Source organism: Scyliorhinus canicula, chromosome 17, assembly GCF_902713615.1.
Source record: "Scyliorhinus canicula chromosome 17, sScyCan1.1, whole genome shotgun sequence".
Classification (NCBI taxonomy): domain Eukaryota; kingdom Metazoa; phylum Chordata; class Chondrichthyes; order Carcharhiniformes; family Scyliorhinidae; genus Scyliorhinus; species Scyliorhinus canicula.
The window spans coordinates 53,928,300-53,944,214 of NC_052162.1; the positions used below are offsets into that span (position 1 = coordinate 53,928,300).

The following is a 15,915-nucleotide window of genomic DNA, read 5'->3' on the forward strand; positions in this document are numbered from 1 at the left end:
GGCTTGGCCTTTGCCTTCTTAATCGCCTGCCAAAGGATTATCCTTGTCTGGCAATCAGCAGCATCACCCAAAGCTGCAGACTGGCTGGCCGACCCGTCAGACTTTCTCCAACTAGAGAAAATCAAATTCATCATCCGGGGGTCGGAAGTGGGTTCCACAAAACCTGGAGCCCATTCACAAACCTGTTCCAGGGCATGTTTGTAGCCAGCAGCCAATAGAGCAAAGGGATGGGGGGGCCCGCAGAAGGACTACAAACATCAATGATAAGGGAGAAGGATAGGAGGAGGGAGAGGGGGGAAGAGAATAGGGAGGCACATAGGCCGACCACACCCTACGCGAGGTGGGGGAACCACTCCCACTGCACCAAAAGTTTGTAAATACAGGCAGCCATATAGGAACAACCTATCACGATGTAATATATGTGTCGCTACATGACCCCACTATGTATGACAATGGAAAACCAATAAAGAAAACATGCTATATAATAAAAAAAAGGGAGGGGGTTTGGGGGAGCAAGGGGAGTTAGGTTTTTGTAGGTTAACCATAATGCGGGGCTTTTGTAAATTGTAATTGGTTTATATAGATTTGTTTATTTTTATTTTTTGTTGTGTGGAAAAGGAAAATTTCTAATAAAAACATTGAAAAAAACGATTGTATTCACTAGCGTTCAGAAGAATGAGGGGAGGATCTCATAGAAACCTGTAAAATTCAAATAGGACTAGACAGGGTAGATGCAGGAAGGATGTTCCCGATGGTGGGGTTTCCAGAACTAATGGACACAGTCTGAGGCTACGGGGTAAACCATTTAGGACAGAGATGAGGAGAAGCCTCTTCACCCAGAGGGTGGTGAGCCTGTGGAATTCATTACGACAGGAAGTAGCTGAGGCCAAAACATTGTATGGTTTCAAGAAGCAGTTAGATATACCAGTTAGAGCAAAGGAGATCAAAGGATATGGGGGGAAAGTGGGACTAGGCTATTGAGTTGGATGATCAGCCATGATCATAATGAATGGCGGAGCAGGCTCAAAGAACCAAATGGCCTCTTCCTGCTCCTATTTATCTATATTTCGATGTTTCCACCTCACTACTCCGGATTTCCCTACCTCCTATTTTGTGCCCCCATAACCCTCACCATTTTCCAAATACTGTCCCCCACAAAGTACTCAAAAATAGATGAAAAAGCATTGAAGTTGTATGAGATGTTAGATCACAGATATTGAACGCTTCATTTCGGGAAACAATTTAAGTAAAGGGAATGTGTCGCATGGCTTCTCTCAGATGTTGCAAGGGATGTATGTTACAAAGAAAGATTTGACAGCATGTTTTTTCAGTGGAATTGAGAAGGTTAAGCGGTGACCGGATAAAGGTCTTCAAGATTATGGAGGATTTGATAAGGTAAGTAATGACAGATTGTTTCCACTTGTGAAATAGTAAAAAGAGAACACAAATTAAGATAATTACAAAAAGGTCATGTCTTTACACAGAGGGTGGTTAGAATGTGAATTTCTGTGCAACAAAGGATTGTCAAAGCAGTGTTCATAAATTAATTGAAAAGGAAATACATTGTTTCTTGAAATGTTAAGCGAACAGGAGAGTAGGAGTAGACAACAGTTCATGCAGAGAGAAACACAGCTGCAGACCTGCTGAATAGTCTATTTCTATGTTGTAACATGCGACAATGTCTTGATTGCAAATCCAAAATCAGAACACTGAGGCCTCTTTATGTTCGCAAATAGATATGTATGGAATTTTGTTGGAAGATGGATTTAAATACGGGGCCAGAATTTGTTGTCAAAATAATAGCAAAGCTAATGACGCGCACAGTTATGTGTAAGTGGATCCACAACTTCAGATGAGAAACAGATATATAATTAAATGTTAATAGTCTGACAGGCTTTCTTGAGTTTAAGCGAAAAGGGGTTCATTTTTATTGAGTTAAAAACTCACCCAGTGAAACATATAAAAATATTTCAAATGTTAACACACGTTTCGACCTTCACACTACACATCCCTGCACACACAAGCATGCAGAATTATAAGTTATACAGTAACTTTCTTAGCTAGTTTAAAGTTCAATGCTAAAAAGTAAAAATAAATTGAGAGTTCACTGTTGATGAGTGATTAGTTGGTATATTTTTCAATGATGGCCTTGAAAACTCAGTAGAGTTGGAGGCCAGAATTACAGCAATTTCTGGAAACAGTTTTTAAAGAAAACACAATCCAAAAGTCAATAATTTTTGCAACTGTAGTTTCTCTAAATGAAATTCAAGGGGCGGGATTCTCCGTCCAGCTGCGCTAGTTTTCAGGTGCAGCTCAACCACGCCAATGGCGGGATACAGGGCTGGTTTAGCTCAGTGGGCTAGACAGCTGGTTTGTGTTGCAGAACAAGGTCAGCAGTGCAGGTTCAATTCCTGTACCAGCTGCGAATTCTGAATTCTCCTTCTGTGTACCTGAACAGGTGCCGGAATGTGGCGACTAGGGGCTTTCCACAGTAACTTCATTGCAGTGTTAATGTGAGCCTACTTGTGACAATAAAGATTATTTACTTTATTTATTTATTCTCCGTCACGCCTGCCGGTCAATGGGATTTCCCATTTTGGGCAGCTCCACGCCATCGGGAAATCCCTGGGTGTGGGTGCGTTGCCAGCGCAGTGGAGAATCCCGACAGTGTAGAATCCAGCCCTCTGTCTTTGTGCTGCATTTCAAACTGCCATAGAGATAGGGGGCTGGATTCTCTGATTTTGCGGCTATGTCCAGAGGAAGCGTCTGGTTTTACGACCAAAATGTCAGCGCCGCTCTTGCTCTGATGCTCCGCCCGGTGGGAGGGTGGCTAGTAGCTGCACCACGCAAACACTTTACTTGCTGATACAGACGCAGAATGGGCGGATCCGTGGTCGCGCATGCGCATGGCGACAGCCTGTGGCGGTCGCGCCGTGTAACATAGCGTGCGGTCCCGGTCTGCCAATGACCCCTGTAATCCCCCTCGCCAACTCTGGACCACCCCCCACCAGTCTCCCCAGCCCCCGCTGAAGCCCCTCCCGGCCAGGGGAACAGCTCCCCCGCCCTCCCCCACACCGACTGTGGCAGCGCTGAACACAGTCTGCAGCCGCCATGCCAGGTTCACGAATGTTGCGAGGACATGTGACCCACGCCATCGGGAAGTCGTCCCATCAGGGGCCTCGGGTTACATCCTGAGGCCGTCCCAATGGTGTGCGGTGTACTCCTCGAGTGCGCCATTATTGAGGGGCAGAGCATCTGTAAAATGGCGCCGCCCCAGATTTTGGCATAAAATTGGATTCTCCAGCTGCTCATCGAACGCGATTTCGCCATCGGCAATCGGAGAATCCCGCTCAGGGTCTAGAACTTTGGAGTGAAGGGGAGATGGAGAATATTACTGCCCCATTGGCAGATTTCTTCCAGACTACTGTTTAGCACCTTGCACATTGTAATGGAAGAGATTTCAAAAATTGTTTTTCTATTCACATGACGTCTCTCCCCATGATTTTGGAAGGTATTTGTTTATCAAATGTCTGGACGGGCTATTGTTTTATGGCTGAGATGATTGGATGCTGTAATGTCCCAGCCATTAACGCCATCTTGATGACACAGAAAAAATACATTTCCATATGGCTATTAAACTCTGGTAGTCTTTCTGTCCCTACTTGAGAGGTAGCCTGATAGAAATGCTAATGTGGGGTCCAGTTTCGATAAATGTTTTAAATTAATTCTTGACATCATCATGTGTGAAATTCCATAGCAGGATGTCTGGGCATATCTGAATTGTATTCCACAGTGGAACCTTCAAGAAAATTAGTCAACTTGTAATAACAGATGTCAGATGGCTTGTGGCAGCTATCTTAAGTCTTGCTTGCTTTTAAAAATTGTTTTATAATCAATTCCACACATGTTTGATCCGTCAATAAAACTAGAGATCAACATCACATGTGCACAAGTCAGGCCATTGTGGCAACTCTGTGCAGCATTCTGTGTACTATTTATCTGTGAATTAATGAGTTGTATTTATATCACAGTACACTTTGACAAGCAAATTGTATGATTATCTGAGTAGCGTGTAAGCCTGCATGTACCTTCATTTAACCAGATGTATAAACTTCACAAATAACAATGTATCTTTGATTACACCTCTGCATTGCTCTCTGCTACTATAACACCCCAATTTGCCCCCCCACTTCCCGTCCCCACCCGTCGCCAATGAGTTAGCTGGTAATTGAACAGCCCGGATTAGTGAAAAGTGACAGTGTACAGGAATATAGATCAGTAACACCGCAGGGGTGGGATTACTGAGTGGAGATAGAGTGGAGGCATGGGCTTAAGTAGGATGCTCTTTCCAAGGGGTGGTGCAGACCCGATGGGCCGAATGGCCTCCTTCGGCACTGTAAATTCTATGATTCTATCAGCAGCAATAGCCCTGGGAAGGGAAACATTCCCTCACTGACTTACAACTAAATACATGAGAATAAGTAACAGATCAAGCTGGTCAAGCTAGTTTGATGCTTGTAATAGTTATAGATAAATTGTAATTGTAATAGTTAAATAGTTCATGAAAAATGCCAAATTAGTTGAGCTACGGGAAAGATATGGAACTGGACCTGGAAGAAAGAAAATAACTTATATTTATATAGCACCTCTTTTTTTAAATTAGTGTCACAAGTAGGCTTACATTACGACTGCAATTAAGTTACTGTAAAAATCCTCTAGTCACCACACTCTGGCACCTGTTGAATACACTGACGGAGAATTCAGACTGTCCACTTCGCCTATCAAACACGTCTTTTGGGACTGGTGGGTGGAAACCGGAGTGCCATAAAGAAACCCATGCAGACACAGGGAGAACAAGCAGACAATGACCCAAGTCGGGAATCAAATCCGGGACTCCATGCCCCCGTGCCATCTATTACCGCAGGTGGTCCCGAAGACTTTACAGACTTTGAAGAACTTTTATATTGTAGAAACAGTTGTAATTTAGAACAAAGTTTTTCAAACTGTGGGTCACGACCGGCGGGTGGGTGACGGGATGGTCGCTGAGCGATCAATTGCGATATTCCTGATTGCGGGAGAAGCGTTCAACGGCCTGACCGAGTTTTAAATGTGAAGAATGCAGTCTTCCCACCAGAAGCGGCGGTGGAGAGCAGGTGACATGCCCAGATTCTACACTGATGCCACGTGCCCTGTACGCAATATTTGGCGCAAAATCATAGAGAAGAGATTCCTCCATATTCTAGCTAACAGCAGGCAAGCAACAGTACTGTGAAGAACTGCTGATGGATTATTTATGTTATAAGGAAGAGAGGTGCCAGAGACACAAACTGGTCAGGATCTCACAACTGAGTTTGCTGGAGAGAGCTGAACAGGAGAGTCCACGACAGGATAAAGCTCTGATCCTGTGAGCTGTATGCAGAGACCCAGGGAATCTGGTGGAAAGCTGTATGAAGATTATTTCTTTACTTATGGCTTTGTTAATTATGCCAATGCAGATCAGGATGCAAAGCTCATGTGTGTTATATGCAGGGAGGTACTGGCAAATGAAAGTTTAAAACCCTCAAAAGCATTTGAAGACTAAGCATGGCAAGTTTGAGGACAAACCTCTTGATTGTTTTCAAAGGATGCAACGAGAGCTTAAATCGTCAGCTGAAGTCCTTAGGAAATGTAGGGCGGGATTTATTTTTAAAAATAAATTTAGAGTACCTACTTATTTTGTTTTCCAATTAAGGGGCAATTTAGTGTGGTCAATCCACCTACCCTGCATATCTTTTTTGGGATGTGGGGGTGAAACCCACGCAGATATGGGGAGAATGTGCAAACTCCACACGGACAGTGACCTGGGGCCGGGATTGAACCCGGGTCCTCGCCGTTGTGAGGGCAGCAGTGCTAACCTTGCTGCCCATCCAGCTGTTCATGCCGGCGGCATATTCTGGTCCCATGCCAGCGCACAGGTCACCCGACGATGAGGGGTGCAGTCAAAGAGAAATCGCATTGACAACGGCGAAAAACATGCAACGAGATAGTGGGTACATCCTGCCCCTAAGTTTGAGTAACAAAGCAACTGAGATCATGAGAATCAAGCATGCTCACCTGTCGCATTAATGGTAAGCGAAAATATTGTGTCAATAAGGTCGTCCAGCGTGGTTCACGAAGGTCAGCCTGTGTGGGTCACAAAGGTCGGCCTGTGTGGGTTATGAAGATCAGCTGGTTAGTGAAAGTAGGTCCCAGGAAAAAAACTTTCAAAAACACTGATTTAGGAAATGTGACAGACGATGTTCAGATAACAAAGGTACATGTATGAACAATGACCAGATTTGTTTTTGCTGGTTAAGGGAAATGGTCGGGGAGAATTTTCCTGCTTTTCTTCAAAGAAATACTTTTGGATCATTTACATTCACCTGAGAGGACAGCCTCTGTTCAATATCTTATCTGAAAGACAATACATCTGACATTACAGCACTCCTTCACCACCTTATTGAAGTGTCAGCCGAGATGGATGTGCTCATGTTTCCCTCGGAGGACTCGAACCCATGACCTTTATGCTCAGAGGTGACAGTTCCAACCAGAGTAAGTGAAAGAGGAGAACATGAGAGAAAAGCGAAGGAGAAATCGAAAAAATAAAATAACCTCCTTAAACCCTAAAAATATTACCGCGCCCCCCCCCCCCTAGAAATATTACCGCATCCCCCTCATGCCCCCTCTTGATGTGACACTGCTCCAGCCAATTGCTTAAGGCAGCAGAATCTCTTTTCAAATTTAGATTGCTAACAGCTCAAAAAATAATTTCCTCTGAGACTGTTAAAATGGATGGTTTGTGACCATATATAGAAACAAGAGAATTCCATTGTTTTTCCACTGCCCAGAGTGTTTCCAGACAGTTGGATTAATAGCACAAAGAATGTTGGTGCTTCCTACAGAGCTAGAAGTAGGAAAAGGCAATCAGGAGGAGAGGGTGGAAGGATATCCGCGGTCCAGCCAGCTGCAGTGAAGCAGCTTTTTAATTGATCCCAGCTGCTTGTGAGATGAAAGTCACTCTGGCAGCTTTAGTCACGTGTCCCCCGGGGAGCTGGTCGCTGAGCTCTGCATCTCTGCTCCTGCCTTGCCATTTGCTGATGAGATTGGGAATGGGGGGCGGATGTAGTGTAGAGTGAATGAGCACAGTTTGAAAAGCCCTTGCACAGAGAGAGCGCGACCGAGCACAGCAAAGGAAGCCTGAGCTTCTTTCACGTTGCTGCCAGTTAGGCAGCAGAAGGGAAAGAGATACAGTGAGGGAGAGGTAAACACAGACTGTTGGCAAGGGACGTTTGCGGAGACGGAAGAAGGTAAGAGCTAAAGAAGTAAAGACTGGAGAGATCTCTGCTCCTAACAGTGAGAAACCAAGGGCACAATGCTGTATTAATGATTCAATTATTGTTGGGCTTGTCCAGCTTTGAAGAAAACTTTCAAATATGTTGTAAAATACTTTTTTTTTAAACAGCAAGAAATGTATTAAAAGGGCAGCACGGTGGCACAGTGGTTAACATTGCTACCTACGGCGCTGAGGACCCCTGGGTCACTGTCCGTATGGAGTTTGCACATTCTCCCTGTGTCTGTGTGGGTTTCACCCCCACAACCCAAAAGATGTGCAGGATAGATGGATTGGCCATGCTAAATTGCCCCTTAATTGGAAAAAAATAATTGGGTACTCTAAATTTTAAAAAAAACTTACTCCTGCATTTCCACAGTTTGGAATTCTTCAAGGGAAAAATGTTGACCTAAACCTTTTAAGCTGGAATTTGACACTGAGCCAATGTTAAGATTTTAGTGCCAGTGACCAAGCTTTATCAAATGAGACACAAAATGTTTGAAGGATGTGTTATATTCCTCATTTAAATAGCCAGCATTAGTTACAAATCTGTAAAACGACTAACTTTCTGCACATTAATAGCCAGGCTACGAACAGATTGAGTGGAGCACAGTGCTGGTAACAAAATGTGCTCTTGTGTTTGGGAAAGCAGGGTAGTAATTAAATTGAACGAGTTTGAACTATATGATAGCATTGGTATGCTTTTGAAAATTACATGTTAATAAATTTGTTTTATAATTTGTATTTTTACTCACTAATCCTCCCATTAAAAAAAATATTTTTAAAGATCTTAATGCTCAGTCGATGAATGTTGCTGTGTTGTCCTGAATCATAAGACCCTGCTTCTCTATACATCTAGATGTTGGAGCTTGGGCAGTAGTGATTATTATGGCTCCCTTAGTGCTGTCAGTCCACCACCTGCTCTCCAAACTACCAACAAACTGGGAAGGTAAAGGTTCGATGGTGCTTGCATGTATGTGTGTGTAATTAAGGAGAGGATTGAACATAATTGTGATGCCCCACACAGTTCAATAACATGCCATCACTCTTTCTTTTGGCTCGTGCATAAAGAATTGTGTGAAATACCGGAGGACTGCCAGCACCTGTTATCCCATTGTGAGACATAAGGCCATTAGAACATAACAAAAGGGAGCTGGATTTGATCACATAGTCCCTGAGCCTGATCTGCCATTCAGTACAATCTTAGTTGATCTTCTGCCTTAGTTCCATTTTCCTGCCCACTCCCCATAATCCTAGAATTTACAGTGCAGAAGGAGGCCATTCAGCCCATCAGGTCTGCACTGGCCCTTGGAAAGAACACCGTATCTAACCCACACCCCATTCCTGTAACCCCACCCAATCCAAACTTATTTTTTGGACACTAAGGGCAATTAAGCATGGCCAATCCACTTAACCTGTACATCTGCACATGGACTGTGGGAGGAAACCGGAGTATCCGAGGAAACCCACGCAGACACGGGGAGAAAGTGCAAACTCCCCTGTGACCCTAGCTAGGAATCGAACCTGGAGCTGTGAAGCAACTATCCCAAACAATGTGCTACCGTGCCCCCCTAATTTCTTCATTCCCCTGAGTGACCAAACATCTGTCTATCTCAGCTTTAATGTATTCAATGATGGTGCATCCATTGGGGTAGAGAATTCCAAAGATTCAAAATCCACCTCTGGGTGAAGAAATGTTTCCTCATATCTCAGTCTGGAATGATTCCCCAGCCAGGGGAAACAGTCTCTGTATCCAACCTGGCAAGCCCTTCCCGAATGTTGATTGTTTCAGTGAGGTCAACTCATTCTTCTGAACTCCAGAGATTACAGGGCCCCTCATTATAGGACATCTCGCTCATCCCAGTAATCAATATAGTGAGACTCTGGGCATTCTGAAGAGGAGAGGGAAAGTGAAAGAAGGAGTTTTAAAAAAACACTTCCTCATTACAGCATATTGGAGGATGACCTGGCCATGTGGGCTACTTTTATTAATGACGCTGATACAAAACCTCGCAGCATGATTCACTCATTCAATTCTCCCTTCCCAATGAAACAGTGTGATTTCCAAATGAGAATATTTCTCTACCATTTGCTCCATTTGACAACCTAACCTTACAACAGCTCACCTGAAAAGGGAGGATTGATGTGAATTGAGTCTCAATGTGAGGTAGGTATGTTAGTCACTGCCACTGACCTGCTATCGTTAAACTGAACATGAGCTGAGGTTTTCTCTAAACAAAAGATGGTACAATTTCTTTCTGCATCTCTGGGTCTAAGGTATCATGTTGGAACCCAAAATAAAACAAACTCCTACAATAATTACAAATGGAAATCAAATGTGGTATATTTTACATCCCATTGTATTCAAGCAGGGAGATTGGAAAATAGTGAGCAGGATTTTCTGGTCGCCGATGCCGAAATCTCGATTGGCCGTAGAATACCAGTTTCTGGCGAAATCGGGAGCGGTGCTGCTTTCGCGATGCTCCACCCCTTCCAAAGCGGCATACTCGCAGAGTATGCGGTAGGCTGTATCGACGGCCTCAGGACGTTGCCTCAGGCCCACCCCCTGATGCTCCGCCCCCGACCAGCCGAGTTCCCACACGACATTGGTTGCTTGTGCTATCATCCATTGGGAACTTGGTGAGGCGGCTACGGACTCAGTCCAGCGCCACCGCAGTGGGGACATTGCCAGGAGCTGGGGGCACTGTTGGGGGCTCGCGATCCGACCAAAGGTGGGGCACTATTTTTCAGGATGGATCCGCGCGTGGCTGGTGCCATGTTGCACGGCGCGGCTGCTGCAGGCCGTTGCTGTGCATATGCGTGACCACGGACCTGGCAATTCTCCAGGACGTGGCCGTTGCTAGCCTCCAGCCAAACGGAGGATCAGTGGCTGTTTTGCGCCAAATTTTCGCTCGTAAAACACCACTATTCCCATGCCCACGTCAGCGCATAGCCAGAGAATCCAGCTGAGTGAGATTAGGTGTTCCCACTCAGAGAGGAATGGTGTGATTTTTTTTTTTTTTTTTTTTTTTTTTTAGATAAGTTTTTAAGGCCTAGGCAAGCAGAAGGCCGGATCAGGCTATTTTATTTGTTATTTATGAGATGTTGGTGTTGTGGCATTGGGATAATTGAAATGCTGAGGCATGTAAGTAAAATGGTTAATTTTGGGTAAAAGATCCAGTCACTGACCGCTGTCTAATTCCAACAGGTGAAATATGTCTCTTACTTGCAGATATTCAAAGGTGTTTTCTCATGGTGAGAGTGAAGAGAAGCTCAGATCAAAGCTGTAATTGAAGTATGTGTTGGGTAGAGTAAGGCACATAAACCAGCTAATGTAACCGAGGGAATAAATGTGGATGGCAATCTGCTCAGCCCTCCGCAACATAAGACTGGGGCTGTTATAACTCTTGGCCTTAATTTAATTTCTCCAATGACTCCTATTTTAAGTCCGTGCAGATGATATTGAGCCCTTAGTGCAGGGGCAGGAATTAACCATGGAATCAGATCCCAGTAAGATAAGTGAGGGTCGGGGGTGAGGAGTGGGGGAGGGATGCAGGGGGTGTATGGGGGGGGGGGGGGGGGGGGGGAGGAGAGAGGGAAGAGAGATGCAGGGGGTGCGGCACACCACACCATCACAGTCAAAGTAGGGGAAGAATCCGAGGCCAGAGGAGGCGGAACAACCTAATTTAATCTTTTCTTTTGAAGAATTTACCTGTGCATTTGTGGCTCTGATCTTGCTTGCAGTCAGCTTTCCTCTAGACTGAAAGCAACCTCATTTCATTCTGCCACTCGGGGATTATACAGAAGCAGAAAATAGGACTTGTATTTCCTCACCACCTCCCACACTTGGATCATTATTATTGCGCTATAAGGACATCTAGGACATTCAAACTTTTAAAAAATAAATTTAGTGTACCCAATTCATTTTTTCCAATTAAGGGGCAATTTAATGTGGCCAATCCACCTACCCTGCACATCTTTGAGTTGTGGGGGTGAAACCCATGCAAACATGGGGAGAATGTGCAAATTCCACACAGACAGTGACCCAGAGCCAGGATCGAACCTGGGACCTTGGTGCCGTGAGGCAGCTATGCTAACCACTGTGCCACATGCTGCCCTTAGTGTATGTGTTTGATCATTTTTCCAGCTTTTATGACCTGCCAAACTCAGTTACATGGGGCTCCTTTGTATAGGACCACCACTCAATTGATGGCACTGGCTATCTGGTCCCCGCACACCACAAATTAAAATTGGGACTTCAGTATAAGTTAACTTGTAGATGCAGGAAGTGCATGTGAATAAGTTCTAATGTGGACACAGGATGTACTAGGACAATCAAATACTGTCCATGATTTTTGCTGGTGTGATTCAATACAACAGACTGCTCTGCATCAGTTTGCCAGTAACTGGACCTGTTATCAGTCCTTGCACACAGTTACGGCTCAGTTCCTTGACCAGCCTAATTGTCTTATTTGACTAATAATAGACAAAACTTAATCAATTTTATCTGAACCAAACACACGGCACCACTCTGCCCAGAGCCCGACCACCTAGGGGCCCCTGATCACCCCCGATGTGCCAAAACAACTATCCGATTGAGGCAGCAAAGTGCCAGCAGCTTAACTGCCTCGGCAGTGCTATCAATAGAGGAGTCTGCTGAAAGAGCTTAAGGGGAAAGAGAGAATTAAAGCAAAAAATGGCTATGTTGTGTTTGAGCCAGGCAGTCATGCCCCAGTCAACAGAGGTATGACCTCAGCAGCAGCATTGGGGCTAGCCCTTGGACCATGGAGCTTCCAGAAAGGAAGGCCTTTCCCCTTAAAAAAAAAAAAAAAAAAAATACACTGGGAGGCTCCTCAATAGAGGTCTCTCAACTCAGCAAGGAGATGTTGCACCAGGCTGGCAAATTTCTGGCAGCCTGGTACAATCGTAGAGACATTGATAAGCTGATGAATTGGTTTACTTAGCCTCCAGTCAGCGAGCAGTCAAGTCACTGCCAATAACTGGGAATGTTCTGTTGCGGCTTCCTGCCTGACGTATTTTGCCACCATTTTCCTGCCCTTCCCACCTCCTCGCTCTCTTCTCATCCAAGTCATTGGCATCTATTGTAAACGGCGGAGGCATCAGTCCTGATCCATGTGGCACTCCACCAGTTGCAGCTTTCCAATGGCCATTCGCCCCAGTCACTATTTTATGTCCTTTAACCAATCAGACAGGAGGTGGGATTATTTTAAACAATCCTGATTTCCTCTATCCATTCATAAATAGGAAAGGTTTTTTAAAAAAAATTCCCCCATTTTAAGTGATGGTGTATTTTCCCTAATCCTTAATTTAGGAATGTTCCAATCCTCTCTGAATAACTTGCACAGGTCAAATATTTTATACACACACACACACACACACACACACAAAATGCAGACAAGGGGTCTCTCAATGTTTGCTCCTTTTGCATTCATACATTGAAAGAGGGGTTGGGGTGAGACCACAGTAAAAATACAGTTGGGGTTTTACGTGTGTCTAGGGTCCAGAAACAAAAGTCTAACAGAATTTTCCTTCAGAGGGGAGATTGACTGTTGCAGGGTGATCCATCTTTCCAGGACCAAGATTTGCATGAAGGGAGAAGGCACATGGAGCTGATGTTGGCTTGAAGGCATTAGTTCCACTTGTCCAGTCATTCATTATTTAGATGAGGGCCAGGCTATTGTACCTGAACAGAGATCCTTCTGCTGCTAGCAGTTTGATGGTAAAATGCAGGCTGTTTCCTGTAGTTACTGGGCTGGATTCTCCGCCATGCACCACGCCAGGGGGAGGATGCAAATGGGCCAGTAAGACCTATTTGCAGTCTATTAATGGGCCAGGAACCATATTCTCCCAACCCTTGTGATTCATCTGTCCTCTGGTTCAGGAATCACGCGGGCATGAATTAGTGCAGGTCCTGACGAGCATATGTACCTGACGCGGTGGACTGTGTGGTGGGCCAAGGGGGTAACTACTTAAGGTAGTTCCCTCAAATGTCCATCCGCGGGCCACTCCCCACCAACCCCTACAATGCATGACCTGCCTACCGCCCCGAGACCCCTGCCTGGAATTTGGAGAGCAGCTCAGTCAAGACAGTGGGGGGAGGGGGGGGGGCGGGGGTCACTGCTTTAAAACTGGGGGTGACACAGTAGTAGAGTGGTTAGCACTGCCTCATCACACCAGGACCCAGGTTTCATTCTGACCTCTGACGATTGTATGTAGTTTGCTCCTCTTCCTGTGTCTGCGTGGGTTTCCTCCAGGTGCTCCAGTTTCCTCCCACAGTCCAGAGATGTGCAGGTTAGTTGGATTGGATATGCTAAATTGTCCCTAGGTGGGGTTACATGGATAGGGTAAGGGATTGGGCCTAGGTTAGGGGGCTCTTTCAGAGGATCCATGCAGACTGAAGTGGCCAAATGGCCTCCTTTGGTAGGGATTCTATGAAAACTCACCTGTGAAAAACACTTGCTGGTTCAGGCACAGGAAGCAGCACCTGTCAATTCCTGGAAAGTGAAAACCAGTCAGCTGAGTTTAAGCACCTCCGATCTTTGATCTGCAAGCCATTCATTCATTTCTCTTTGATATTGATTTTATTAGGCTTTGATTTACAGCTGCCACCACCCAGCTGTCTGCATTGTTCCATTCATCTCCCCTCATGTTTGAGTGACTTTGAAGTGGTTAGTTGTGAAACTAGCAATGTTTATAAACATCGGGCTTTGACTGACAGCTCCTAGATCACCTCAAACAGTGTTAAGTGCTTTCTGTTAGTTTAATAGCTGAATACTTCAAAGTCACTCGAGCATGAAGGGGGGTGAATGCAAGTACTTAGCAAATCGGGTGAAATTCAGCTCCGGTGGGAGAGCATAGTCTCCCAAACGGTGAATCTTGCCCATTGTTTCAGTCAAACATCGAATGTCCGAGTTCAGATTCACAGGCAATCTTACAAGTTCTAGCAGCTGGGTGAGGTCATGTGACAGCATAGTTTCGGGTAACGAACGAGGCCCCCTTGTTGAAATTTTTTTTGTTCGAGAGCCGGTAACGGTTGGTTCATTAACACCATCTTGGGATATTAGGATTCACAAATAGCTACCTTTGTCCACGGCTGTCTAGGACAGACATACCAGGCACGATCCAATGGTCATGCTGCATCCAAAGAGCAGCTCACCATGGCAGTGTGGCCGATAAAGGCTGGGAGACCCGGCTCCCGGGATTGACCTGGCTTGCAATGCCTCGTGAGATACAATGCGATCTCGCGAGATGTTGTAATGTACTTTTTGGCAAATCTACATATTAGAGCGAGATAGCTTGTGCAGATTCCCAAGGTACCTGATGCTTTGGGATTCATCCCCTTTGCCTCGGAGACCTTGGGCAAACGCCATTCAGCACTGATCTCCACAAACGGGGACTAGACAGAATGTCACACATGGGGGTTTCCCAGGGGATCTGAGGCCCCCAGCTTCATGCTGTTTGGGCAGGGTGGTGCCCTGGCAATGTCACGTGGATACCCTGGCAGTGCCACCTGGGCAACCTGGCACTGTCCGAGTGCCCGATTGGTGCTGCCATGGTGCAAATCTGGCATTTGCACACGATCGGGCTGGGTGCCCTGCATGGGTGTTGGGGGAGATGTGAGGGGGTGGCCCTCCCATAGTGTGTATGGGCTGGGGGGGTCAGGGATCACTTTGGGGGCTTCTGACATTGGGAGGGCTTTTTTTAAATGGCAGCCCTATCTCTTGCTACATTGGGGAGCTCCAGCGAGAGGAGCTCAAGGGGTTATGTGCAGCACTCGCCATGCATTCCCGGCTGAGGCCCCTTATACACAACATGACTCGCGTTGTACAGTTATGTCTCTCGGTGCTGCGAGCGCCAGGAAACACGCTGCTAAACACGCTTGATGTTGGACTTTGTTGATTCGAGCCCACCATCTCTGGGGCTGGAACTCTGTCTTGGAGATGGACAACAGTTGCTGTATTTCTCTGGAATTCAATTGCCAGCTGTCGCAGAGTGCATTTGTACCTTCTTACAGATATTGGGTGAATACACCCATTTTGAGACCAAGTGTGGTGGTGTGAAGCTCCAATGCAATTTGTCTCTTCGGCCATAATGGTGAGATCCCACGGCAGATTGTGTGCTTGGAACCTCATTAATTATGCAATGGCAAGTTCCCCATTGACTCTCCTATTGGGCGAGCAGCTGATCCATTTGTGATACCCACCCTCAGCTGATGGATTTGAAGTCCCAGTGCCATATTTCAAAACCCGCTTATCACTGACTCCAGCATAGAGGTCTTCACCAGACTCGGGATGTCAGCAACACAGAAAGAAAAGGCTAGCAGCCTCCAGAACCAGTCTGTTCCATGATTTAACCACCCTCTTTCCCCCCCAAGCCCATCACCTGCAAGGCATCCATGCCTCACTTGGACCACCCCAAGAGTCTTCATCCATCTCCATACAATAAACAATGTGGTATCCTTTTGACCACTGCCGTGCTGCCGCCGCCCCCATTTGTGAACTTTGCATGCAGTCTTGTCAGGTGCATGCAGTCTTGTCAGGGTTCAA

The 15,915-nt window shown here is 45.7% G+C and overlaps 1 protein-coding gene across 3 annotated transcripts in view; it reads left to right on the top strand.

Annotated features, from left to right (window-relative positions):
• Window positions 1-15,915, top strand: part of LOC119951706 (probable E3 ubiquitin-protein ligase MID2) — a 444,841-nt gene that overhangs the window by 166,072 nt on the left and 262,854 nt on the right. For 2 of the 3 annotated variants that reach the window (XM_038774980.1, XM_038774983.1), the window contains exon 1: window positions 7,051-7,325. The exons of the other annotated variant lie outside the window; for it this stretch is intronic. The gene's annotated coding sequence lies outside the window, so the exon portion shown is untranslated. Of the gene's footprint in view, window positions 1-7,050; window positions 7,326-15,915 lie in introns of those variants that run through there. 3 annotated transcript variants of the gene reach the window in all.